The following is a 25,831-nucleotide window of genomic DNA, read 5'->3' on the forward strand; positions in this document are numbered from 1 at the left end:
TCTCCATGTTGACATGTTCAAATGCTTGTAGGTGGTGGTGGTGGTGGTTAGTGTTTAACGTCCCGTCGACAACGAGGTCATTACAGACGGAGCGCAAGCTCGGGTTAGGGAAGGATTGGGAAGGAAATCGGCCGTGCCCTTTCAAAGGAACCGTCCCAGCATTTGCCTGAAACGATTTAGGGAAATCACGGAAAACCTAAATCAGGATGGCCGGAGACGGGATTGAACCGTCGTCCTCCCGAATGCGAGTCCAGTGTGCTAACCACTGCGCCACCTCGCTCGGTCAAATGCGTTGTAGATGCGTACCTTCACGTCCTATAGGTCTGTAGCCTTGGTTACATACACCAGATCCCATACAAAACGCCAAAGGAAGAAGTACAGTGGTGTGAGGTCAGAGGATCTTGGCAATCTTCGGAATGGACCATCTCGTCCAATCCACATATCCGGAAATTATTCATCTAGAAACTGACGGACGTCTAGAGAGGTAGTGTGGAGGTGCCCCATCCTGCTGGAACAAGACATCAGGTTGCAGGTGTGGCATGGTAAATTCTTGTAACAGTTCCGCGCCGACAGACCGCCGGCCGCTAACTTGTGGGAATTGCGTCACCTGTGCGTAGCAGTATGCTGTTGCGCGCATCCGGAACCTACCAAGGGCTTGTCGAATCCGTGCCACGTACTACCGGTGTATTGCGTTCCGAAGGTGGAACACAATGCTATTAAAGAGGTGGTCATAATGTATTGGCTTACAGCATAGGTTAGTTTATACCAGTGTTATAATTCAGTACAGTGGACGATAGCGTGGATATTAAAAATTTTCATAGGCCTTTATATTGTCCTGACTGACTGACTCATCATCGTCCATCCCAAACCGCTAAGAACAGAAACTGGAATTTGGAAAGGGTGTTGATGTTGTATTGTAGGCGTCGTTGAAGGAGAGATTTTTAGAAATTCCAACTCTAAGGGGGTGAAATAGGGGCTGAAAGGCTTTTCGGGAATATCTCACTGATAAGGCAATTTTGAAGCTAGAACTATGAAAGTTCGTATTTGGATTCTCAGTTAGAAATAAGAAAAAGGTCTTTCAGCAATTTTGGATATTCAGCCGCTAACGGGTAAAACAGTGGGTAGAAGTTTTTTAAAAATAAATCATTACTAAAGAACTACTAAAGCATTTTTAAAGCTACATGTTTGAGAATTGCTACTTGACTTCTCGGTTAGAAATAAAAAATACGTGTTTCAGTGTTTTCGGAAATTAAACTCCTAAGGGAGTGAGTAGAGAATAAAATTTTTTAATAAAATGTTTCATTGTATTAAAAAATTATTAAAGGTAATTCTATGAAAACTGATATTTCACTTCTCGGTTGGATGTAGGGAAATATCTGTTAGGGGATGAAAGTTTATAAGGAAATATCACCACAAGAAACATAAGCCGTGATTGACAAAAAGTTTCGTTCGCAAAAGACGTTGCTTCTATGTCCTTAATTAGCGTGAAAAGTTTAGAAGATATTGAATTTCCGAACAATATAAAAATTCCATTAAACAAGAAATCTTTGCAGATCATACAATCTACGCGAGCAAAAGGCCGGCGCGAACCTGTTGAATTATATTTGCAATTCGGTACGACAGAAAAAGGTTCCTTTTATGTTAGGAGAGTCGTCCGCACGAATGTGGTACCAGAAGAACCCCTCAGCTCTCGTGCTGAAGAAACTCTTCCGGAGGTGACGGAGAGAAGCCAGCCAGAGCTAGTGGAGAATTAGCAACGTCCCGGACGTGGGTCGTTGCACGGCTGCTGACTTCCCGAATGCGGTGCACAATGGGAATGGGAGCGCAAAACCTGCGATGGAAACCTTGCGCCGGATGCCTCGTATCTCATCTGTGCAACTGCTTCCTCTCTTCGGGTTCTCTAACGACTGCCAAGAGCCACTTTCATTCACCGCTTCAAAAACCCGCTGTTCGTTGCTGAACTAGTGTTTAAAATTCGCCTGATGCTAACGGGCTCCTTTTCGATTTTAACTTCTCCCTCTATTGTCTTCACCAGTAGTTGGAATATTATCACTGTATACCACACTTACGATGTACTACTTAACACACTGAAACGCTCCTTCCGTCTTGCCTCGGAGATCCCCCGCAGCTTCTGGTCTCGCGGTCGCGTTCTCGCTGCCGAGCACAGGGTCGCGGGTTCGATTCCCGGCAGGGTCGGGGATTTTCACCTGCCTCGAGATGATAGGGTGTTTCTGTAGTCCTCATCATTTCATCATTCATGAAAGTGGCGAGATTGGACTGAGCAAAGGTTGGGAATTTGTACGGGCGCTGGTTACCGCGCAGTTGAGCGCCCCACAAACCAAACATCATCGTTATCATCGGAGCTCCCGTGGCGTCGAGCGAAGTTAGATTGGTTGGTTGATTTGGAGGGAGGGGACCAAACAGCGAGGTCATCAGTCTCATCGGATTAGGGAAGGATCGGAAAGGAAGTCAGCCGTGCCCTTTCAAAGGAACCATCCCAGCATTTGCCTATAGCGGTTTAGGGAAATCAGGGGAAACCTAAGTCAAGATGGCCGGACGCGAGTTTGGACCATCGTCCTCCCGAATGCGAGTCCAGTGTGCTAACCAGTGGGCCACCTCGCTCGGCGAAGTCAGAATGCGGCCACGGACAGAGTCCACTCACCTCTGGCTGTGTGTGGCGTGTCAGACAAACTACGAGACGTAATACAACTTAAGGGGGGGGGGAGGGGGGGTACAAAAAAGCACCACGAAGGAATTATCAGAATGCGACGGACCGACGGATATCAGTGCATGTGATGTACACGCAGGGACAAAGAAATGATTGCAATTTCAGAAAAATAGAGTGATTTATTCAGGAGAAGAACTTCACAAATTGGTCAAGTCAGTGACGTATTGCTCCACCTCTGACTCTTATGCAAGCAGTTATTCGGCTTGGCGTTGACTGATACAGTTGTTGGATGTCCTGCTGAGGGATATCGTGCCACATCCTGGCCAATCCCGAGCTGGATCGAGGGACCTGCCCACAATGCTCCAAACGTTCTCAATTGGGGACCACGGTGACCTTGCTGGCTAAGGCAGCTTTGGCAAGCACGAAGACAAGCGGTAGAAACTCCAGCCGTGCAAAGGGGTGGGGGTGGGAATTATCTTACTGAATAATAAGCCCAGGATGGCTTGCCATGATGGGCAACAAAACATGGCGTAGAATATCGTCCACATATCGCTCTGTTGCAAAGAAGTCGTGGCCCAACGGTTCTAGGCGCTTCAGTCTGGAACCGCGCTGCTGCTACGGTCGCAGGTTCGAATCCTGCCTCGGGCATAGATGTGTGTGATATCCTTAGGTTAGTTAGGATTAAGTAGTTCTAAGTTCTAGGGGACTGATGACCTCAGATGTTGAGTCCCATAGTGCTCAGAGCCATTTGAACCATTTTTTGTAAAGGAGTCGCGGATGACAAACAAAGGGATCCCAGACCATCACTCCTGGTAGTAGGGCCACACAGCAGGCGACAGTGAGATTGGTATCCAACTGCTGTCCGGTTCGTCTCCAGACACACCTTGAATCTCACTGATTGGAGTAGGACTGTCTTCAATGATGAGTCGCGCTTCGAACTGAGTCCGGATGACCAGGGAACCATTCTATGGAATGCAGGATCCACGAACCAGTTTGGGATTTTGACGCTCTAACGCACCAATTGGACAGAATTTGGCACGATGTCCCTCAGGAGGGCATCCAACAACTCTGTTAATCAATGCCAGACCAAATAACTGCTTGAATCAGCGCCACAGGTAGACCATCGCGTTACTGACTTGCTCTGTTTGTGAGGCATTTTCTCTTGAATAAAACATCCAGTTTTTCTGAAATTGTAATCATTTCTTTGTCCGTACATGTAAATCACATCTACTGTTTACCATCCCATTCGGATGATCCCTTTATGATGCGCCGCTTTGTTCTTTTTCTTTGTTTTAGAATGTACATGCAGATTTTACTGGAAACGTTTACCTCGGATTTGAATTAATTGTCTGCACTGCTACACATGTAAAGTACAAGCAAAGATCACCAGCCTCGTTTTGACCAGTGAGACAAGGTTAATTTTCTCACTACCTCAAAAATCTAAGACCCCTGTACCTGTCCGACTACTTTCAAAAAACATTCCGAAATTCAGCCACTGAACTGGAATATGTTCGCCGCTAAAATAGTTCAGTGGACTGCCTCCAGCTGGTTACTAGCATTCCCCGCCGACAATAACAGCAACAAAACAGCAATTCAGTTAAAAGTACATAGGGAAAAGTCAATCAAAAACACAATGCTCAAATCTGCAGTGAAATGAAATTTATTGCTATCAAATAACGCTAGCCAAGTTCGTCGCTTTTTCCCAACACCACCTATAGCTAGCTGTCGCCTGCTCTGAGACCTCTGTTCACCGAAAAAGTCCATGCATACTAATTCGGGACATTTACCGACAAAAAGAAGTGCCTAAGCAGAATTCGATGTTCGCCCGTAGGAACACACTTTCTAATGCTTTGAAGGCTTTCGGTACCGGGCAAGTATCTTCTTTCATCACGAAGGATCACTAACTCCAGACTTCCGAAATGGTAACCAATTTGAAAGGCTCACTCCGGCCATTCCGTTACACCTCTACACCACGAGGGCTGCTTCCCGACTCCTCCATTTCTCGAACTCCAAAACCGCTCCACGAAATTACTTAACGTTTAGAGCTTCCAGCCAATCACAATGAGGAGCAGACGTAGGTATTCTCTTTGGCCGTATCCTGCTCTTGCTTACGGAGCTTCTGTACGATGCTGCCCCTTGGTAGGAGCTTTTACTGTAGTGGATGATGGAAATATCGATTGTCATGGGGAATTCACTCTCCCAGTGAGACAGTCGTGTAGTCTTTCGCCGCAACCCACTTAGGAGGATTAGAGAAAACCGACCCACCAGCTCCAGGCTGAAGAAAACCCGATTCCCACAGAACTCGACCCTGTCGTACACAATTGCCGAAGGGAGGACTGGCCGGCGTGTGGTGTCCGTACCAAGACTAACAGGGGATATTTGAACTATACAGAGCATGGCAGCACTAATCGACACAGGTTTGTTTGACTATGGGAGAGCGTCACATAGACGTTGATGTGCGGCCGTTAGACTAATTATGGCTCCAACAGATACATTTCAGAAGTCATTATTTCCGGGTCGTAGCAAAGCTAAAGTTCAGTTCTCGAATTAATTTTTTTGGCAAAGAACGTTTACTGAAATAGACTACTTTACTTGGAAGAGATAAGTATAGTTCTCAACAGAGGGTGAGGAGCTTCAGCTAAAGTAATGACATGACGACTTCTTAGAAATCGTCTTTTTCATCGTGAACTGCACCGTCTCTCAACAATTAGAGGGTTACTTATGAAGGTGGTTATATTTTTCGATTACTTCAGTTACACTACCGGGAAAAAATGCAACACCCTCGACGATTGTGTTCAGTGGCACCGAGATATAATATGTGCACACTGAGGGGCTGTAGTCTTAGTGATTCATTTGTCACGGTCATCGGCGATCAGATGGTACCCAAGAGGCCAATCTGTGCATTCTCTGTTCTGTCTGGGTACAACCATGCACCGCCGACGAGTACGTACTCCTGCTGAAGAGCTTCAGCCATTTGAGCGGTGTTGCACTGTGGGGCTCCGGGAAGCTGGATGGATGTATAGAAGGACTGCTGCGCATGGTGGTCACAACTTAACAGTTTTCAGCTGTGGTCTGTGGAACATTCCCACATCTGTAGACCAGATTCTCGACGTCCGCGTGGTACAGGTAAATGTCAAGATGAACGCAGTGTGCAAGCAGCGGTGGTCGACGGAACTTCACCAAGCGACGAAATCTGGGCACATGTTGCACCTCCTGTGTCATCACGGACGACTGAGAACCGTTTACTTGCCATAGGATCACTATTACGTGCGCCTCTTGCCAAGCTACCACTGATATCATGATACCGCTATGCACGGCTACAGTGGTATTGTAAAGTTGTCGACTGGAGGGTTGCAATGGCGCTCTGTGTTTTCAGTGATGAGAGGAGGCTCTGTCTGTATGCAAATGATGGACGTACGCGAGTGTGACGTACAGCCGATGAGCTGCCTATTCCAGAGTGCATTCGCCTTCGACACACAGGTCTCATCCCAGGCTTCATGATGTGGGTGTGCCATCGCGGTCACATTTGGAGTTTCCGCTGGGTGAAGTAACCAGGACCCATTATATTGCACCGGCTGTTATCCCTGTGCTACTACCATTTCTTCAACAGGAAGGTAATGTGCTTTTTCAACAGGACAATGCACGTTCACATACGGCTGCTGTGACGCAATGAGCTCTTCATGTTGAACAACAACTGCCCTGGCCAGCAAGATTACAAGACGTCTTGCCAATTGAACACGTAAAGGGCATTATGTAACAGGAACTTACTCTTTCTCCACGGCCTGTAAGGCAACAAAATGTCAAGATGATTGGGACAATCTATCGCAGGATGCGTTTCAAGCATCTTTACGACAGTTTCGATGCGAGAATACACGCCTGCGTTGCCGCCAAAGGCGGGTGCACTGTGTACTTAGGCTACTGTTTGTGCCATGTGTGTTTCATTTGGTGTGAACTTGTATCATAAACTTCTACAATGATGAATTACCCGTCATCTCACTCGTCAATAAAATCACTATATGATTAAGGATGTGGCATTTTTTTCTGCAGTGAGTATTCATCACGGTGACTATAAAGCAAAAAATAAATTCCCTGCAATATTAATTGTTATTTATTATGGAACTGTTGATAAACGTCCCTAATGATGTTACTTTTATCAATTGTTTCTTAATTGCAGACGGCGCTATTGAGAAATACCACGTTGTTCGACCAGTACTCCACATCACGAAGCGGCTTGTCCAAGACGAGTGTAATAAGGTATGTGTGCATTTCAAAAATGTGTTTTAGCAACTAATGATCAAAATTAAAGTCTAGTTATGTGAAATATTTATTTCGTTAAGCACCCGTGTAATCAATGAGGAGCGAAATAGAAGTGATCAGACTTAAACGAAAAGACTTACACCATTTGTGGCATACATTTGGAAACCTACCGAATTCATGTCTCGCAGAATAACTGATGTTTGCGTTCCAAATGTGGACCAACACGCTACAAATAGGTGAGCATAACTTTTTTCTCATTGATGTGTTTACCCTTGCTTACTTTGCATAATCTGATCTCATCATGCGTGATCAGTTTCTGGCATAAAGTATATCTTCGGTCTGAGCGCTTTGCATCAGGATTATGTGGGACGATAATTCATGAATTCCATGCAGGCCATCATTAAAGCAGTTGGGGTTTTTTGTGTTGCCCCTGCAGTTCACGTACCTTCTCATGGCGTGTCTCCTTAGCCACATGCACTTCATTATCTTTCCACTGAGTTTCTTAATATATTTGACCCACAATAATGGACGGTGGAACAGGTTCTTGCAGATCATGAAAAAAGCTGCGAATTGGATCTAGAGAGTCGGAAGCATCTGATAAAACTCGCGTCAAGAATTTTAAGGGGTGATCCATAGTTTGGGAGTGTTAGCAATATGATATCTTAAAAAAAAGGATGAAGATTCACATACATCAGATTTAAGACATAATAAAAACATAGCTGTCGTGTTGTAACGGAATGTTGGTCCGAAGGCTCCAGGTGGCTTCCAGCCGGGCGGTGTGTAATTACAGAAAGGGAACCACAGCTTCCTGTACAGCCATGCGGCCGCGAGTAACGGGGCAGCAGCAGAAGTCTCGTCCTGGGACTCCACTGCGTAGTCTGGAGTGACACCCTTGCCGGCAGTCTGGGAGTACGCCACATGGAAGTGTGCCCACGCACTCATACCTGGGACACTTTAGCGCTTGGAGAGTTACGTGTTAGTTGTTTACGTGAACAACAGTTCGTCTAACGGTGTGTACCTACATTTACATTTGTACTGCTTAATGACCCTACAATATGCGACGGGGGATACGAGTATTAGGTGTACGACTGCCAGCGTAATTTTACACGATGACCCTTGTCGAGTAGTTCATAAACGGTTCGATGTACTGAAACATAGATTTTTACAAATAAAATCACTTAAAAAGACGCATGTTTTACTGCTTTTTATGTTATTTATGCTATTTGCCGAGATACTGTAGAAGTCCTGATTATTTTTTTACATGAACTATTATGAAGAGGAATGGAGTAATATGACGTTCGGTAATGTTAGTGCTACAGACGAATGTTGAAATTAGGTGGTCTGATAAGATAAGGAATAAGGGAGAGGAAAGGAATATGTGGAAAACACTTAGAAGAAGAAGGGATGTCCGCAGCTCGTGGTCGTGCGGTAGCGTTCTCGCTTCCCGCGCCCGGGTTCCCGTGTTCGATTCCCGGCGGGGTCAGGGATTTTCTCTGCCTCGTGATGACTGGGTGTTGTGTGATGTCCTTAGGTTAATTAGGTTTAAGTAGTTGTAAGTTCTAGGGGACTGATGACCATAGATGTTAAGTCCCATAGTGCTCAGAGCCATTTTTTTGAAGAAGGGACAGAATGATAGGACATCCGTTAAGACATGGGGGAATGACTTCCATGGCACTAGAGGGAGCTGTAGAGGGAAAAAACTGTAGCAGAAGACACAGACTGGAATACATCCAGCAAATAATTGAGGACGTAGGTTGCAAGTGTTATTCTGAGATGAAGATGTTGTCACAGTAGAGGAATCCGTGGCGACTGCATCAAACCGGTCAGATGGCTGATGACTCAAAAAAAAAAAAAAAAAAAAAAAGGCAGTGCTGAGACTTATTGCAGAAGCAACGATGAACTGTACGCTGAAGTGACAAAAATCGAGGAATAGCGATATGCACATATACAGACGGCGGTAGCATCGCGTACATGATGTATAAGAGGGCAGTGCGTTGGCGGATCTGACATATGTAGTCGGGTGTTCATGCGAAAAGGCTTCCGAAATGATTATGGCCGCACAAAGGGGATTAACATACCTTGAACTCGGAATGGTAGTTGGACCTAGACGCAAGGGACATTCTATTTCGGAAATCGTTAGGGAATTCAATATTCCGAGATCCACAGTTGCAAGAGTGTGCCGAGAGTACCAAATTTCAGGCAATACCTCTCACCACGGACACCACGGCCTTCGCTTAACGACCAAGAACCGAGGTGTTTGTGTAGAGTTGTCAATGTTAACCATTAGACAGACTTCGCACGATATTCCACAGGACGACATCCAGCATCTCTACCAATCAAAGCCAAGCCGAGTAACTACTTGCATAAGGGCCAGAGGTGGACCAACGCGTTATTGACCTGCTCAATTTTTGAAGGTCTTTCTCTTTTTCTGAAATTGTAATAATTTGTTTATCTGTACATGTACGTCACATCTACCAGTTTCCGTGTCATTCGTATAATTCCTTCTTGGTGCGTCGTTTTTATTGTACACATCCTGCATGCCACGATATAACGCAAAGCGCAGGGTACGTTGTTGCACTACTAGTCACTCACTTTCCTGTTCCACTCGCAGTTGGAGTGAAGGAAAAACGACTATCTACACTCCTCCACATGAGCACCTATAAATTTAATCATATTATTCTTGCTGCCGTACTGTATTCACATAATGTGAAGGTACATTAAAAAATCGAGGTGAAGGCCTATAATTACAAATTTGTACTTTTATTTCAAAAGTATTGTCTTACACTGCTGAGGTACTTGTCCCACTGCAACAAAGGCTGTGAATGCCTGTTTCGTAAAGTTACTGGGGCTGCGTTATGAACCAGTTCGGAATGTACTGCATGATGTCCTCGTCCGAGTTGGGTCGTTCGCCCCCTAAGAACTTTCTGCAGCTCGCCAGAAGCGGCATCATAGCAGTGAGACAAGTCCAGACTCTATGAAAGGCGGGCGGCTCAGGACCTCCCATTTGAATGTCTACAGAGTTCATTAACTGCATTTGCTGTACAGGGTCTTGCATTGTCGTGGAGCAGAATGGCCCCGACGGTGAACTGCCCTGGTCGGTCAAACTGGATCACTAAGCGAAGGCTGGTCGAGGTTTGTGAGTCTGACCGTTGTCCCATACTGCAGGAAGTCGATAAGAAAGAGGTCCATTTGGCCTAATAAGAAACTGAGCATAGGTTTTCCCTCAGTTGTGTGGAGTTTCTGGATGGCGGCGACCCTACATGCTTCTACTGGACACTTTGTCGTTTCGATTCGGGTTCCAAGTGATGTCATCATGCCTCCAGCGGCTACTCCTGACAGGAACTCATTTCCTTTCTTGGCATGGCGCTGGAGACATTTAAGAGACAGACACGTCGACGTGGTTGCTGTGCTGGTTGAAGACGGTGAGTCACGCATTGGGTGCACAGTTTGCGAGATTTAAATCTGCCCTTAATGGTACGTGACCACTTTCGACGCTCAGTTACCTCCTGGAGATTGGTGTCGGTAATGTGATAATGTGATGTGCCGTTTCAGACCGTCTGTCATTGGTCAACGACACCCATTCTAACGTAAATCGCTAGTGTCGCTCCTTGACCCTTGCAACAGACGGGCAATGCACTCCGCACACTTGCTCTATTGTTCCGTGGATCTCCGTTCCCGTACATCTTCCACTGTCAGGAAACGCGCTATACTTCTTTGCTCTTCCCTTGAAGCCTCCATTTTACTGCTTTCACCACTATTGAGTGCAGCGGAGGTCGACACTTGCGCGTATGCTCTCTGTCGTCGCATGGATGTGCAGCCTTGTCCCTCTAGCGGCGGAAAAAAATGGGGGACCAAACTGCTGAAGTCATCATCGGTCCTTAGGCTTACACACTACTTAATATCTAACTTATATTAACTTACACTAAGGACAACACATACACACCCATGCACGGGGGGAGGGGGGGGGGGGGGGGAGCCGCGCGGACAGTGACAAGACCCCTCAGATCGCACGGCTACCATGCGCGGCTCTAGCGTCGGGGTCGGGATCTTCTCAACGGTTTTAATTTTACACCCTCCGGTTCGCTTCTTTTTGAAAGCACCTTGTGAGCAAAATTGCCTTATTTGCTATCGCTCCTTGTGCCGCAATTCTAAGAGCCAGCAGTGTAGAAGCAGAGTGGAATCGCGCTTCACTGCGGCCTTCTCGTTACTTGTGGCAGCTGAGGGCGTGCTGTTAATTGGAGTGCGGCTTCTGCGAGATAACTGTACTGACACGGCAAGGCGAGGCGAATGCCGACTGGCGAGTACGGCGCTGCGGACCTTAGCTGGCGGTCACACGGGGCGGCTGCTCGCCTTTCCGTCCACTCAATGACGCGAGAAGGTCACCTGTGCACAAACACCGCCATATTCCGCTCCACCGCTTCGTGCTCACTGCTGCAATACGACAGCACCAGCGCCTTCTCTATCCATTCAGCGGTGACGAATGGCTAGCACGTAATACCTCGAGTAGTTAATAGAAACATTGAAAGAATGTTTGCGAGCAAACAAGACGGTGCGCCTTACACGATAGGTACACCGCTAGGTATGTCCAGCTGGGTCATCCACACCGTTCAGAGGCGTACAGATTTCACTTCTAACCTGCCCAGGCCCGCCTGTTAGCCAGGCAGGGAAGATGCCACATGTCGTCAGCAGAAATAGCAGGCTGCTTTACTTCCATGCTAGCCAAGCTGTGCCCAGCTCAAGCGGGCTAAAGGTGTCTTGCTTGCCTGTCCGTTTTCCCGCTGTACTAAGCCGTGTTGCGGTTTGTTCTGTGTGCTTTCATTGTACTGCCATGAATAGGGTTCGAAAGTCAACAGCAAGTCTCTCTTTACCCGAGTATCTCAATGAAATATGTACTCATTTTGGGTCACTGCCGGCCAGAAAATGGTGGATCTTATTTGTCCTTTTTTTCCTTCTCTGCGTATTTTAGGCTTATTTATTTCGATGTGAACGATTTTCTCTTCAACTTCACCCTCCTACGACTAGTACCGGCTATCCTCAGTTCCAACCATCGTCAGGTCAGCTCTAAAAGATGCTTGCTGTAGCAAGCAGAATCATCTCTGGAACTCGAGATCCTTTGCAGCTAGGAAACTGCCTGGCGTTGCAGTACAATGGACATTTTCCAAGTAAGGTTTCGGAAGTCGAGTTTCTGTAACTTTAGTGTGTTCCAGCCAAATATGAGCCCAATTATACCAATGTTAATTACTTTTTCCAGGATGTGTAATTTGGATTCGCTGAATTTAATGTAAATGGCCAAAATAATTCACACTAAATTTTGCAAACACGAAGCTCGTTATTCGTATTGTGGTCATATAAAAAGAATATGTCTGAAAGAAGAAGCTTTTCTTTTTTGAAAGAAGTAGCTACTTCTTTCATACTAAGCTTTCCTCCCACTACGCTGCTTACGAGCAGAATGTGGCTTCTAATATCCACTGAGCCATATTTGTTTCCTATGTCAATGTATGTTTGCCCTAAATTTAGAAAGCCTGTATACTGCTAAATGGCCTCTAGTCCTTCGAACACATTTTCACGGACTTGTCGGCCACAAAATTTTTGTCCTCTTTCAAAATATTTATGGAGTGAGGAAACTGGTGGTCGAATTCACAAACATCTTGTAACATACTCGAGATTTCCTGGTGTGTGCGTAGTAACTTTTACACAATTTCCACTGCGAGACATCTATCGATTTATATGAAGCTGCCTCATAAGCACACAAGTTTTCCTCTGCTGGACTTGGCGCTCTATTTCGTGACTGGTATATATTCCTCAGTTAACAACTTCTTCTCAATCTCCTTTCTGTTTGCTTCGTTCATTTTTCTGCTTCCATCGTTATGATAACCAAGCTGCAATGAAACTACCTGTGCAGACATATACCTGGCTAGTCACGTTAGACTGATAGCACAATCTGTTGTCAGGTGCAGCAGGCTGAACGGGTCCTATGAAACTTGATAGGCTGCGGACCACAAGCTCGCCTGCTTTAACAACTGTGCTGTCCGCTCCTGGTAGCTGAGTGGTCAGCACGACGGGATGTCATATCTAACGGCCCGGGCTCGATTCTCGGCTGGGTCGGAGATTTTCTCCGCTCAGGAACTGGGTGTTGTGTTGTCCTTATCATCGTCATTTCATCCCCAACGACATGCAAGTCGCCGAAATGGCGTCAACTCGAAAGACTTGCACCAGGCGAACGGTCTACTCGACGGGAGGGCTTAGCCACGCGGCATTTATATTCACCACTGTGCTTCAGTACACATGTACTCTTGAGTCTCCGCTGCGGCAGGTTGAGCTACTTCAATGATTGAGGCGGAGATAGCAGTGGGCAGGTTGGAAGGAGAATTTGTACACCTCTGACACTATTACACCTACTAATAGGTGCACACTTCTGCTACCTCACCCAGCTGTCTTCCAGAGCTCTAACAATCCCAGGCGGCTAAAACTAAAGGAGCTTGCCTCTTTTTGCAGACGTGGTAAATGTTAACAGGCTGCAGGGATTCTAAATTGGCTTCATACCCAGTATCCGACCGTACAAGGCGTCGACAACGTTCCTACTTGCAGGGTTCTCTGATTTGTTTGGATATTGGGAGAGGTGGGTGGACACGACAACACTAGTAAGAAATAAATAACAAAATTATTGGTGTATTATGAAATTTAAAGGGACAGTCAAAGGAAAACCAGACTGAATATATATAACGAGCATGGCGCAAAAGTTGGTAACGGAGTCAGTCGTGTGTATACAGGATGTTTCCGTAAGAGAGTGCAAAACTGTAGCAGGACATAGAGACTGCTCAACTGAACTATTTGCCGCAGGGAACCTGAGGTCGGAGAAACCAGCTTAGGAGATATGAGAATAAACTTGTCTACCTCTTTGTCTAACATTACTGCTTTCCAGCTTATTGACAACTCACATGCGTAAAAGTTTATACATACTGTGATTCAAAAATGGCTCTGAGCACTATGGGACTTAACTTCTGTGGTCATCAGTCCCCTAGAACTTAGAACTACTTAAACCTAACTAACCTAAGGACATCACACACATCCATGCCCGAGGCAGGATTTGAATCTGCGAGCGTAGCAGTCGCGCGGTTCCGGACTGAGCGCCTAGAACCGCTTGGCCACAGCGGCCGGCCATACTGTGGTGTTTATTTAGATGTACATTATTTATTTCCTGCAAGGAAACAAGGAGGACGAGCCTGATTACTAGGAAGTCTACCTGGACGCCTGAATATCTGTAGTTGAGATTCGTACAAAGAGCTCTAACTGAGTTGTTGGAGAACGTACACTTGGCTGTTCGTGAGAGGATGTGAATACGACATGACGGTGCACCGCCTCACTTCACTATGTATGTCCACAACCATCTCAGTGCTGAATTTCCTGGTGGCTGGATTACAAGGAAAGGTCCTATTCCACAGCCTGCTTGGTCACCCCACCTTAATCCTCTTGATTATTTCCTATATAGATATCTAAAGTCATTTTTGTATGAGACCGAAGTGAACACGGAGATGGAATTAGTTGCCAGAATTGTGGCTGCCTGTGATGTGATTCTAAACCCACCTCGGATACTTGTCAGGGTGCGTCATAATCTTGTTCGCTGATGGTTGAGGTTGACTGCCGTCAGTTGCAGTTCATCTTGTAAGATACAGTACAAGTGATACGTTCATTTATCAATGACATTATTTGCAGTTAATTATAATGTAAATAAAAAATTACACAGTTGTGTCATTTTATACCTATTATATCCTTAAAATGGATTCTCCGACCCTAGGTCCCCTATCTCAAGTTGTTCAGTGCAGAATCCTCTACGTCCTATTAAATTTTTGCACGTTCTTACGGAAACGCCCTGCAGAAGTGCCCTCTATTTGAAATCAGGAAGGAACCGTGCGAACGTTCGCCGCTGTGCCGTTTGTGTGTTACAGATGCTCGACATGAGTTGAGTGAGTCGTGGTGCGTCCGCCTTCTCTATGGTGGCCGTGAGGTCCGCTTCGGGAGCTGCGCGGTCAGCGCGGTGGATGTCTGACCGCACGGGATCGGGTTCGGTTCCCGGCCGCGTCGGAGATGTTCTCCGCTTGGGAACTGGGTGTTGTCCTTACGTTTGTGTCGTCATATAATTGACATTACTCTAGTAAGATGGCTGTGGCCGGGAAATAGCAACCGCAACCGCAACTGTTGAAGGACTGTCGAAGGTGAAATTCTGGCCCGAATGCCAGCTGTGTATGGGGAACACAGTATGTCACATGCGCCTATGTTTACGTGGAATAAAAAATTTCGGGAAGTTCGGGTGTCATTCAAAGACAGCAGTCGGCCAGGACAGGCCCATCGTGACATTGCTCCTTCTGTCATTGCCGCGGTGGAAATTACCGACCCCGTGTCCGGCCATCCTGATTTAGGTTTTCCGTGATTTCCCTACCAACAGCTCGTGGTCTCCCGGTAGCGTTCTCGCTTCCCGAGCACGGGGTCCCGGGCTCGATTCCCGGAGGGGTCAGGGATTTTTCCTGCCTCGAGATGACTGGATGTTGTTGTGTCGTCTTCGTCATCATCATTCATCCACATTACGGTCGGAGGAAGGCAATGGCAAACCACCTCCACTAGGACCTTGCCTAGTAAGGCGGCGCTGGTCTCCCGCATCGCTCCCCTATGCTTTGTAAAGGAGTATGGGACTCATCATCATCATCATCATCATCATCATCATCATCATCATCATCATCATCGTGATTTCCCTAAATCGCTCCAGGCAAATGCCCTTCGAAAGGGCACGGGCGACTTCCTTCCCCGTCCTTTCCTAATCCGATGAGACCGATGACCTCGCTGTCTGGTTTCCTCCCGCAAAACAACCCAACCCAACCTCTCCGGTGTACTTTCTCGGTGAAATAACCGACGGTTAGGGTGGAAGACGTTCGGCTCATGTTGGGCATCAGTTCCGGTGCCGCCATCAAGGCAGAGCATCCGAAGCTCTGGAAAATCTGTGCGTAGTGGGCTCCCCACGGCCTGACGGAGGAGCAGAAGTTGGACAGAATGTCGACATCACTGCAGCACCTGGGACGGTATCACGATGGAAATTATCGCTCTCTGTCCCGTATTATCACGAGGAGACGACTCGTGGTGTCATCATTCGGAGCCGGAGGGCAAGTGTCAATGCCAACAAAGGAAGCACATGGTTCCACAATCACGCAAAAAATCCAAAGCCGTACATGGCAACTCCGGGAAGCCATGATGACTTTTTCTTTGACAGCAAGGTCCCGCAGCCGATTGACTTTTGGGGACACGGCGCCACAATTAACACACATCGGTATGTGAACACTGCAAAATTTGAAGCGCACCATCAAGTCCAAGGCCTAGGAACGTTGAAGGACGGCTTCATTCTGTTGTAGGATAATGCTCGCCCGCATGTTGCCAAGGTTGTTTCGAGTATGTTGCAGAAGTTCTGGTGGAAGCCCCTACACATCCTCCTCCATACGGTCGCGGTTTTTCCCCGTGCGATTTCCATAGTTTTGGAGCCCTGAGGAGTGAGATTCGTGGCCGTCGATTTGCTTGGATGAAGAGGTGCACCCCTGGGTACAATCATGGTTCCGTAGACAACCATAATTTTTACACAAAGGTACTCACGTCTTGTCTGACTGTGGGATAAATGTGTTAATAGATATGGTGACTGCTTTTGAAATAGTACACAGTTTACCAACTTTTTTTTAATTTGTCACGTTTTCATGTGATGACCATTATACAATCAAGCAAGCACAGTGTTTAGCCGTTGACAGCCTTCACTGACGGTATGCAGTGAAAAACGAAGTAGAGCACATGGATTGAAATCATATCTAGATAAATAATACAGCGATCAACCTGGGGAGAGAGTGATGCATCAAGAGAACACGTGAAGGTGACCGAGTGGGGTGTTCCAGCGGATACTACCACATGGCTAGCGCCGTTGGTTTGCGGTCGTAGCGCGGGATACTTGCGAAACGGCGATCGTATGCTAGAACATTGCTACTTCCTGTTCAAGGTGACGAACAGCTCAACTGCTACTACCGGCAAGGCAGTAAACGTCTGTAGAAAGACGCGCCGCCACGGTGACAAACCTGCAGCTACTGGTTCGTCACGAAGCTCAAAACTGAACGGGCAGGACCCGCCGACAAAGACAACTTTTATGGCTCGGTCAGCACCACACTGCTGTACACTTCCGAATTCTGTTGTCAACTACGTGGTAGGGTAGCAATTCAGGCCTCTGTGCAGAGAAATAGGGACTGACCACGTCGTTTTGTCGACAGAGGTTTCCTATTCTCGCCCAGTTACGGCAGAAGGAGAGGCGTTTCTCATTGCATCCCTATGTCTGCACGAGCAAGAAGAAAGAACGTTTAAAACTTTAGTAGTTTTTAACGGCTGCCGCCATTTTGAGCCAATAATCAACTACTCTCGAAATGATGCAAGCCACCCCAAAGTTGTTTTCAGATTTCGGTTCCTCAGTACGGTTCAAATAACTCTGAGCACTGTGGGACTTAACAGCTGAGGTCATCAGTCCCCTAGAACTTAGAACTACTTAAACCTAACTAACCTAAGGACATCACACACATCCATGCCCGAGGCAGGATTCGAACCTGCGACCGTAGTGGTCTCGCGGTTCCAGACTGAAGCGTCTAGAACCGCTTGGCCACTCTGGCCGGTGTTCCTCAGTACGTAAGGAACCGTTAGCATGAGGTTTCTTTTCTCTCGGAAACTTCGTTAATGCTTTAAATCGCGATAGAATTTTTAAGGAAATCGAAATAAACTGTGTAGGGAAAATATGGATACACCGGCGGCTTGCTCATTGCGGTCGGCTCCTGGAACTGTCACCTGACTGGATGATAATTAATTCCTACTCCATTCTTTGTTCACAGCCTTGTGGATCCGTCCTCGAACACACATCGTCACATAGCAGTGCTCGGCAGGTTCAGGGGAGGACCGTTGTGTTGCAACACTACAATAATAGATGTTAATGTCTCTTTCTGGAACGTATTATCTCAGAAATTTGCAGAGGGAATTTAAGTTCAGAAAGAGCAAACCATAAATTCGAGGTTTGTCGGTGACACTCTGATTCCCTCGGAGAGGGCAAAGGAGTCTGAAGAGCAGCCGAACCGACAGGATAGTGTCTTGAACAGATGTTATTAGGTGAATATCAATTAAAGTAATGAAGCGTAATGGAATGCAGTTGCATTATATCAGGCGATGCTGATAGAATTGTGCTATGAAATGAGACTCTAAATGTAGTCGACGAGTTTTACTATTTTGTCCATAAAATTATGAAGACCGAACTAGAGAGGACACACATGGTCCAGTCCCAATAATGCGACCGACGTCAACATGGAATAATCGCCTGTACACATCTCCGCAGAAGTTGGTCACCCCTGTCATCTATGGCCGGTGGCGCACGACAATTGCCTCAGCACCGGTTTTGGAACGAGTCGTTTTGCCATGCGTGGTGTACTTTAACCACGACGGCACGCGAACAGTTAACAAATTTAATCGTTTCAGAAATGCTTCAAGCTTTGTCTCGAAAGCCAATGATGATGCCATCTTGGATTTCATATAAATCGCTCCGTTTCCGCGTTACGACAACGACTGCACAGTTTTTCGCGTCTAGAGGGGGGGGGGGGGGAACAGAGGGGAACAGCGAGGGGACAAGGGGGGGGGGTTGGGGGAGGGCTCAAAAACAGTGCAGTCATCGTAAAGGGAAAAAGGAGCGATTTGTATGACATTCAAGATGGCGTCATCATTGGCTTTTGAGACAAAAGTTGAAGCATTTCTGAAACGGTTAAAATTGCAAACTATTCGCTTGTCCCCGTGGTAAAAGTACACCATCTATGGTAAAATGGCTCTATCCAAAACCGGCGACGAGGCAACTGTCGTGCACCAGCTGCCATAGATGACAGGGGTAACCAACGGCTGCAAGTGTTGAGCAAATGACTGCCCAGATGGACCAAGTGGCTACCAACAGTGTTTTCTCACCGCTGTTCTGCTAAGGTTGCTGCGTATGAGCCTCCGCAGCAGACGCGTTCTTCATACACCCATGCTGACTGCTATTCATCGGCAACGATGACTCCAATTTGCACACCAAAAGCGCAAGTGGACCTCAACATTTCCTCGTGACCATGGCGTCTACCAGCAGGACAATGCAACATGTTACAAAGCTCGCCGTGTACGTCCATTGTTCAAATAGCAGCGGGATGATTTTAACGCACTCCTCTGGTGACCAAAGCCCCTGCATTCACACTCAGTCGAGAATCTGTGAGAGCACCTCGACAGGCTGTTCGCGCCAAGGATCCTCAACCGAGATACCTAGCGCAGCTAGCAACGGCACTATTTCTGAGGAAATATACATTTAAATGCGTGGGAGCTTTTCTCAAGACCCGGACGAATTGGCCGTGCGGTTCTAGGCGCTGCAGTCTGGAACCGCGACACCGCTACGGTCGCAGGTTCGAATCCTGCCTCGGGCATGGATGTGTGTGATGTCCTTAGGTTAGTTAGGTTTAACTAGTTCTAAGTTCTAGGGGACTAACGACCTCAGAAGTTGAGTCCCATAGTGCTCAGAGCCATTTGAACCATTTTTTCTCAAGACATTTGTCTGGAGTGTAGCCTTAAACGATGGTGAAATCTGGATGACAAACATGTCAGACAAGAAGAGAATGTAAGTTTTTGAAATATGATGCTACAGGAGAGTGCTAAAGAATATATGGGTGGTCGCATTACAAATGAATAGTCTCTGAATTGATTTGGTGAGAAATAAATATATGGGCGAACCTGAATTTAAAAAATGGACCGGTTGATAGGTCACACCCTGAGAGATCAGGGAATAGTCAATTTGGTAATGGAGGGTAATGTGGACGTCAGAATTGTAGATGGAGAGCAACGCTTTAATACACTAAGCAGGGTCAGACGGATTTAGGTTGCAGCAGCCGTTTAGAGGTGAAGAGGCTTGCATACGATAGGATAGCGAGGGCAGCTGCATCAAACCAGTCTTTGGACTGAAGACCACAACAACATTGTGTCAGAAACAAATTAAAATTAGCTTCAGTTCCCAAGCTCCGACTAAGGTTTTCGGGATATTTTCATTGGATATAAGGTTCAAATGGTTCAAATGGCTCTGAGTACTATGGGTCTTAACTTCTGTGGTCATCAGTCCCCTAGAACTTAGAACTACAAACCTAACTAACTCAAGGACATCACACACATCCATGCCCGAAGCAGGATTCGAACCTGCGACCGTAGCGGTCACGCGGTTCCAGACAGAAGCGCCTTTAACCGCACGGCCACACCGGCCGGCGATATAAGGCAAATGCCGAAACTGTAAACGCCCTGCCTCTTATTTCCCATTGGGAAGCCACACTCGTACCTCGCCGTGGATTTTGGCTGAAAGGAACGGAGCTGAATAATGTGCTGGGTTTCAAACAGACCGCTCTGATCACTTGGCCAGGGAATGATAAAAGGAACTTTCCACATCTCCCGGCTATCGGCGTAATACAACACTGAGACGAAGTATAAGAAATAAAATGGCAAGTCACAACATTGTGTAACTGTCTGTTATGACGACCTGTATTACTCCTTCAACAAAAGTGAAAGCCTTTTGCTATCTCAAGTTGAATCCCAAATGGCATGATCTGCCGCTAAATCTATCTGACGTTATCGTGAGTTGTCGACGAAATCGATTTTTAGATGGTGCTTCCGCATTTTTAATATTGTGTTAACGCTAAATGTTGCAATCACCGACTTCATTTTCCTTGGCCTGAGTTCAAATTAGAGAAAGTAACGGTTCGCGGAAGACGACTGGGTAGTCCACCGCACCGTCTTCTGATTGCACTGCTCGCCATTCGCGTGTTTTTGGTGGAGTTACGTAAATTTTCCTAGATCCTTCAGTGACCACTGAAGTTCTTCGCCGTCAGTTTTTTTTCCTTTTTTTTTTTCTTTTACCCCACACCCAACAGCTTATTTCATGCACATCGACTCCATTATTGATTATCTATTTGCATTTCGTCTTACAGCGGGGTTGTCATTTTCTCTTTACACAATATTCCAAGAACTCATCGCAGCTTTTTTCGTCAGATGGTGACCGCAGATGACGTTGCTCACTGTTTTTGGACCCTAACCAAACTGTAAACGGTAGGCGCTGTGCGTCGGCCTAGCGATAATTTCCCTATGCTTTAAACAAAAATCACGTAAGAAAAATGCCGTAAGTCACTTTCCTCCATGAAAAATAGTCTTATCAGTGACCAGAGAGAGAGAGAGCACTGAGATGTTTACAGGCGTGATTTAAGCCAAGTGAGTGCCAAATGCCACGCTTTACTTAAGCCAAAACCTTATATTATAAATTATTCATCACTGTAACCGCGAATGCTTCCTTTGTCAACTGTCCCAGACACTCGAAGCCTTCTCCACGATGCTGGTATCTTCGTATTTTATTTCATCCCCTCAGTTGAGGCAGTGTTTGTCGACAGTTGATTTATTTGGTCACTAGAGACGCGTGTAACGCTCTTGTACATCAAGTGTATTGGTGTTTCAGAAGGAACAATGTTTGTGTCATATAGATGTTAAATATTTTCACATTTCGCGGCTCTGTCAGCAACTGTATAAATATTAATTTTAATTTTAGAAACCAACAGCCTCAGTTGCAAAGTTTACCTAGATTTACCTAGGTTTCAGTCGGGATAACCCAACCTTCTTCAGAATAAAAGTAACTACCGTTTGTCCATAGTGGCTTTGTCGTTTTAGCTTGACGATGTCCACTATGGACAAACGGTAGTTACTTTTATTTTGAAGAAGGTTGGGTTATTCCGACTGAAACCTAGGTAAATCTAGGTAAACTTTGCAACTGAGGATGTTGGTTTTTAAAATTAAAATGCATATTAGATGTTTCCAGAGACAACGTATATTTTTATGTGATAATGGCTAAATGTGTCGCCTTCCAGGACACAGAGCACACCTCTTCAAGAATACACTCTAAGACAAAAAACCGAAAAGAAGAAAAAGAACGACCCACCACAAATGCCGAATGAATTATTCGAATGGGCCAGAAATTGGTAGATGTGATGTACATGTACTGACAAACAAATTATTACAATTTCAGTAAAATTGGATGATTTATTCAAGAGAAAGAGCTTCAATTTGGGCAAGTCACTAACGCTTTGTTCCGCGTCTGGCCATTACGCGAGCATTTATTCGGCTTGGCACTGACTGATAGGGCTGTTGGGTGTTCTCATGGGGATATCGTGCCAGATTCTGTCCAACTGGCGCGTTAGATCGTCAAAATACCGAGATAGTTAGCGGGCTCTGCCCATAACGCTCCAAACATACTGAACTGTGGAAAGATCCCGCGACCTCGCTGGTCAAGGTGGGTTTGGCAAGCTCGAAGAAAAGCAATAGAAACTCTCGACATTTGCGGACAGACTTTATCTTGCTGAAATGTGAGCCCAGGATGGCATGTCATGAACAGCAACAAAACAGGGGATAAAATATCGCCGAAGTATTGCAGTGGTGTAAGTGTGCAATGGATGACAACCACAGAAGTCCTGCTATGAAAGGAAATGACACCTCAGCACCACTCCTGGTTTCCGGGCCATATGGCGCTCAACAGTCAGTTTGCTATCCCTTCGTTCTCTGGGGCCTCTTCGTCCTGCTATCTCATTGACTGGAATAGGATTGTCTTCAGTGATGAGTCCCGTTTCGGACTGAGCCCCGATGACCAGCAAAGACGTGTCTGGAGACGCTCCGGTCAACGGTGGGATACCAATCTGTCACCCATCATGCAGCCCGACAACCAAGAGTGATGGTCTCGGGTGCTATTTTTTTTTTTTTTTTAGCAGCACAACCCCAGTTTTTCCATTATTTTGCAAATAGTTTCCAACGATGGCTTATTAATTGGTCATAACATCCACACCTGTCAGCAACTGACTTCTTTCCAATTTTAAGTAGTGGAAATCTGAGGGTACTTCGCCTGTCTCATATACCTTACGCATCAGGTGGCGTAGTTTTGTCACGGCTGGTTCTGCCAACGATCTAAATAATTGTGAGGACCTGTCGTCTACTTAAATTGTGCTTGAAAGAATTGAACGACTTATTTCAAACACTACTTGTTATATTTGATGCCGTTACGATAAATCGCGCAAGTGAACCACGGAGTATGTTAACAACATAACAAAAAATGGTTCAAATGGCTCTGAGCACTATGGGACTTAACTGCTGTGGTCATCAGTCCCCTAGAACTTAGAACTACTTAAACCTAACTAACCTAAGGACATCACACACATCCATGCCCCAGGCAGGATTCGAACCTGCGACCGTAGCGATCGCGCGGCTCCAGACTGTAGCGCCTAGAATCGCACGGCCACTCCGGCCGGCCAGCAACATAACAGCGGAAACGTAACGTGGTACTGAATGCAATGATAATTTAGTAACACACGTTACTGGAAATTATAACATCGAAAAGGGCTTTATATGTTTGGATATTTGCACGGAAAAGTAAGACTAGTGCACATTTTGGGAGAGACACCTTGATGTTACACAAGATTTTGAAGTAAGCGTTTTTGTTATGCTTTGGGATACATGCTGGAAAACAGCAAAATTTACGTATTCTTCTTTGTTCTGACATTCACTTACTTACACTAATATGGTGTAAGCGGAGAGGTGTTGATTCATCGTTATCAGGACCGTTGTTTTCTGCTAGTCCGGTGTTTTCGAACCAAGAAGAGTTTCTAATCAATGCTCTCATAGCAGCGTAGTAGTGTACTACATGGCTTATGCTGTCCTAGCCGTTCTCACAAAACCTCCAGTACCAAAGACGATGAAGGAGTGTGTTTCCAGCTAGAAATTCCCAACGGAGCTTTCTGTTGACGTCCCTCTAAACGGAATATAATGTCAACCGTTAAACTGTAAAATGACTCTGGAAAATTGCACACCGATGACAAAAACATCGCCTCACTGAAGAATTCAGTCGTAGTCGGAGCAGCCATTGAACACACACACACACACACACACACACACACACACACACACAAAATTCAATTAACATGAAACTAGGAAAATAATGGCAGTTCCTAATAAAACTAAATGTGTATAAAATTATGGTGATATTATAGGAGCAAACAGATGTAGAATGGCTCCCATAAACAGACATTTAACTGAAGATAAGCAGAAGAATACAAAAACTCTAAATATTGATCATTTAGGCGCATCCGACGTAACATAGAGTGTATTTGTGTGTGTGTGTGTGTGTGTGTGTGTGTGTGTGTGTGTGTGTGCGTGTGTGTGTGTATTATTATTGTGTTTCTTGTTTGTTAGCACGAAGGAAAAAAAAGCCCTTCAAATCATAAGGCAATTTTTATTTAACATCTAGGAGAAGTCATCTACACAAAACAAGAATAGGCTTGAAGATATATTTGCTAAGTCATCAATGGATAGTTAACTTCCTATTGGAAGCGTGGGGGAACAAACTGTAAGGATCAAAAAAGAAAATAATATATACGACAGACAATCGAGCGTTTTTGCTGTAACACTTGTGTAAAAATGGACAGGTTAGCACAAGACTCGTTGAGACAGATGAGGGCTTGCAACCAGGCGAAAGACTGACGAGTCAAAACAATAAAATATGCAATTCTCTACTACCAGTAAACAGCATGACAAATATTTTCCACTTCTTCGTTGTTCCTGACTTGAGGGCAGACCGTTTTTACCTTAGACTAATACACTGAAGAGTCAAAGAAACTGGTGCACCTGTCTAACATCGTGTATGGCACCCGCGAGCACGCAGAAGTGACGCAGCATGACGTGGCATGTCTGAAGCAGTATTGGAGGGAACAGACACTATGAATCCCGCAGGGCTGTCCATAAATCCGTAACAGTGCGAGGGGGTGGAGATCTGCACACTGCAAGGCATCCCAGATAAGCTCAATAATGAGGAGAACGATACCCCCATGACAGATTCGGAGCCCGTAAGAAAGACTAGCTATTACTCGGTAAAATTATTTCTCCAATTTTGAATACATTGCTCAAACTTTATCTGGTTAATTAATAAACGTATGTGTGGCTATTTACAGGAATGATCTTTAATATTGGCTGAAATCTGGGTAAATATTGGTTTCTATTTGCAACTTAGGCTGACGTGTTGCACGTTCAATCATCATAGTTGCTGACAGGGCTGCACGATGTTAAAAATTCTTTAACTTAAATATTCCCCGTGCACGTAAATACACACACGCGGGACAGACCCGTTTCGCTCGCCTGCTCTCCACACTCCATGATGTGTCTTTGCAGGCGTGATCTACGGCCCCAGATTTGAGCAGTTTCGCTCCAACTTTGACATTCGACACGTAACGATGTGTCGTCGTAGATTTGAGGCGTGCAGGCGATACGCACCGGCGCCTCACTTGTTAACGGGAGCAGCACGGGCCGTTAGACTAGGCGGTCCAGGGTCAGTGGTGAGCACGCTAGGCGGCGGGCAGGCAGAACTGGTTCCTCGGCGCTGATGGAACTCAGCTGCGAGACGGACAGACCTGTATGGGAGGGTCGGACGACGAACCCGCGCCCACCCACGCCTACGCAGGCCTAGGTCATCGCCACACTCGCCGAGCAGTGTGCAACACAGAGAGCGTTCCGCGGCACTGAGTTGTCTCGAAGAAAAGCACTGCCACAACTCACTAATTTCGAGACACACTCCTGTTTTCTACTCGAAAATTGCATCAGCTCTGATGTGGAGTAGTCTTCAAGTACTGCCTTTATCACATCTCCCGTGCCAAACTTAGAAGTGTGTAACACGAGTATACAAGTACACTGCTGTACAAAACTTAAGGACGAAGGTAACTTTTGCATGAAGTGTCACTGCAAAGTAACACAGCTCGTGTAACTAGAGCCATACACAGAAAA

The 25,831-nt window shown here is 46.0% G+C and overlaps 1 protein-coding gene across 3 annotated transcripts in view; it reads left to right on the forward strand.

Moving 5' to 3' along the window:
* Positions 1 to 25,831, forward strand: part of LOC126418609 (uncharacterized) — a 273,681-nt gene that overhangs the window by 79,049 nt on the left and 168,801 nt on the right. For all 3 annotated transcript variants that reach the window (XM_050085443.1, XM_050085442.1, XM_050085444.1), the window contains exon 2: positions 6,843 to 6,922. The gene's annotated coding sequence lies outside the window, so the exon portion shown is untranslated. The remainder of the gene's footprint in view (positions 1 to 6,842; positions 6,923 to 25,831) is intronic.

This window comes from Schistocerca serialis, chromosome 9 (genome assembly GCF_023864345.2).
Source record: "Schistocerca serialis cubense isolate TAMUIC-IGC-003099 chromosome 9, iqSchSeri2.2, whole genome shotgun sequence".
Taxonomy (NCBI): Eukaryota; Metazoa; Arthropoda; class Insecta; order Orthoptera; family Acrididae; genus Schistocerca; species Schistocerca serialis.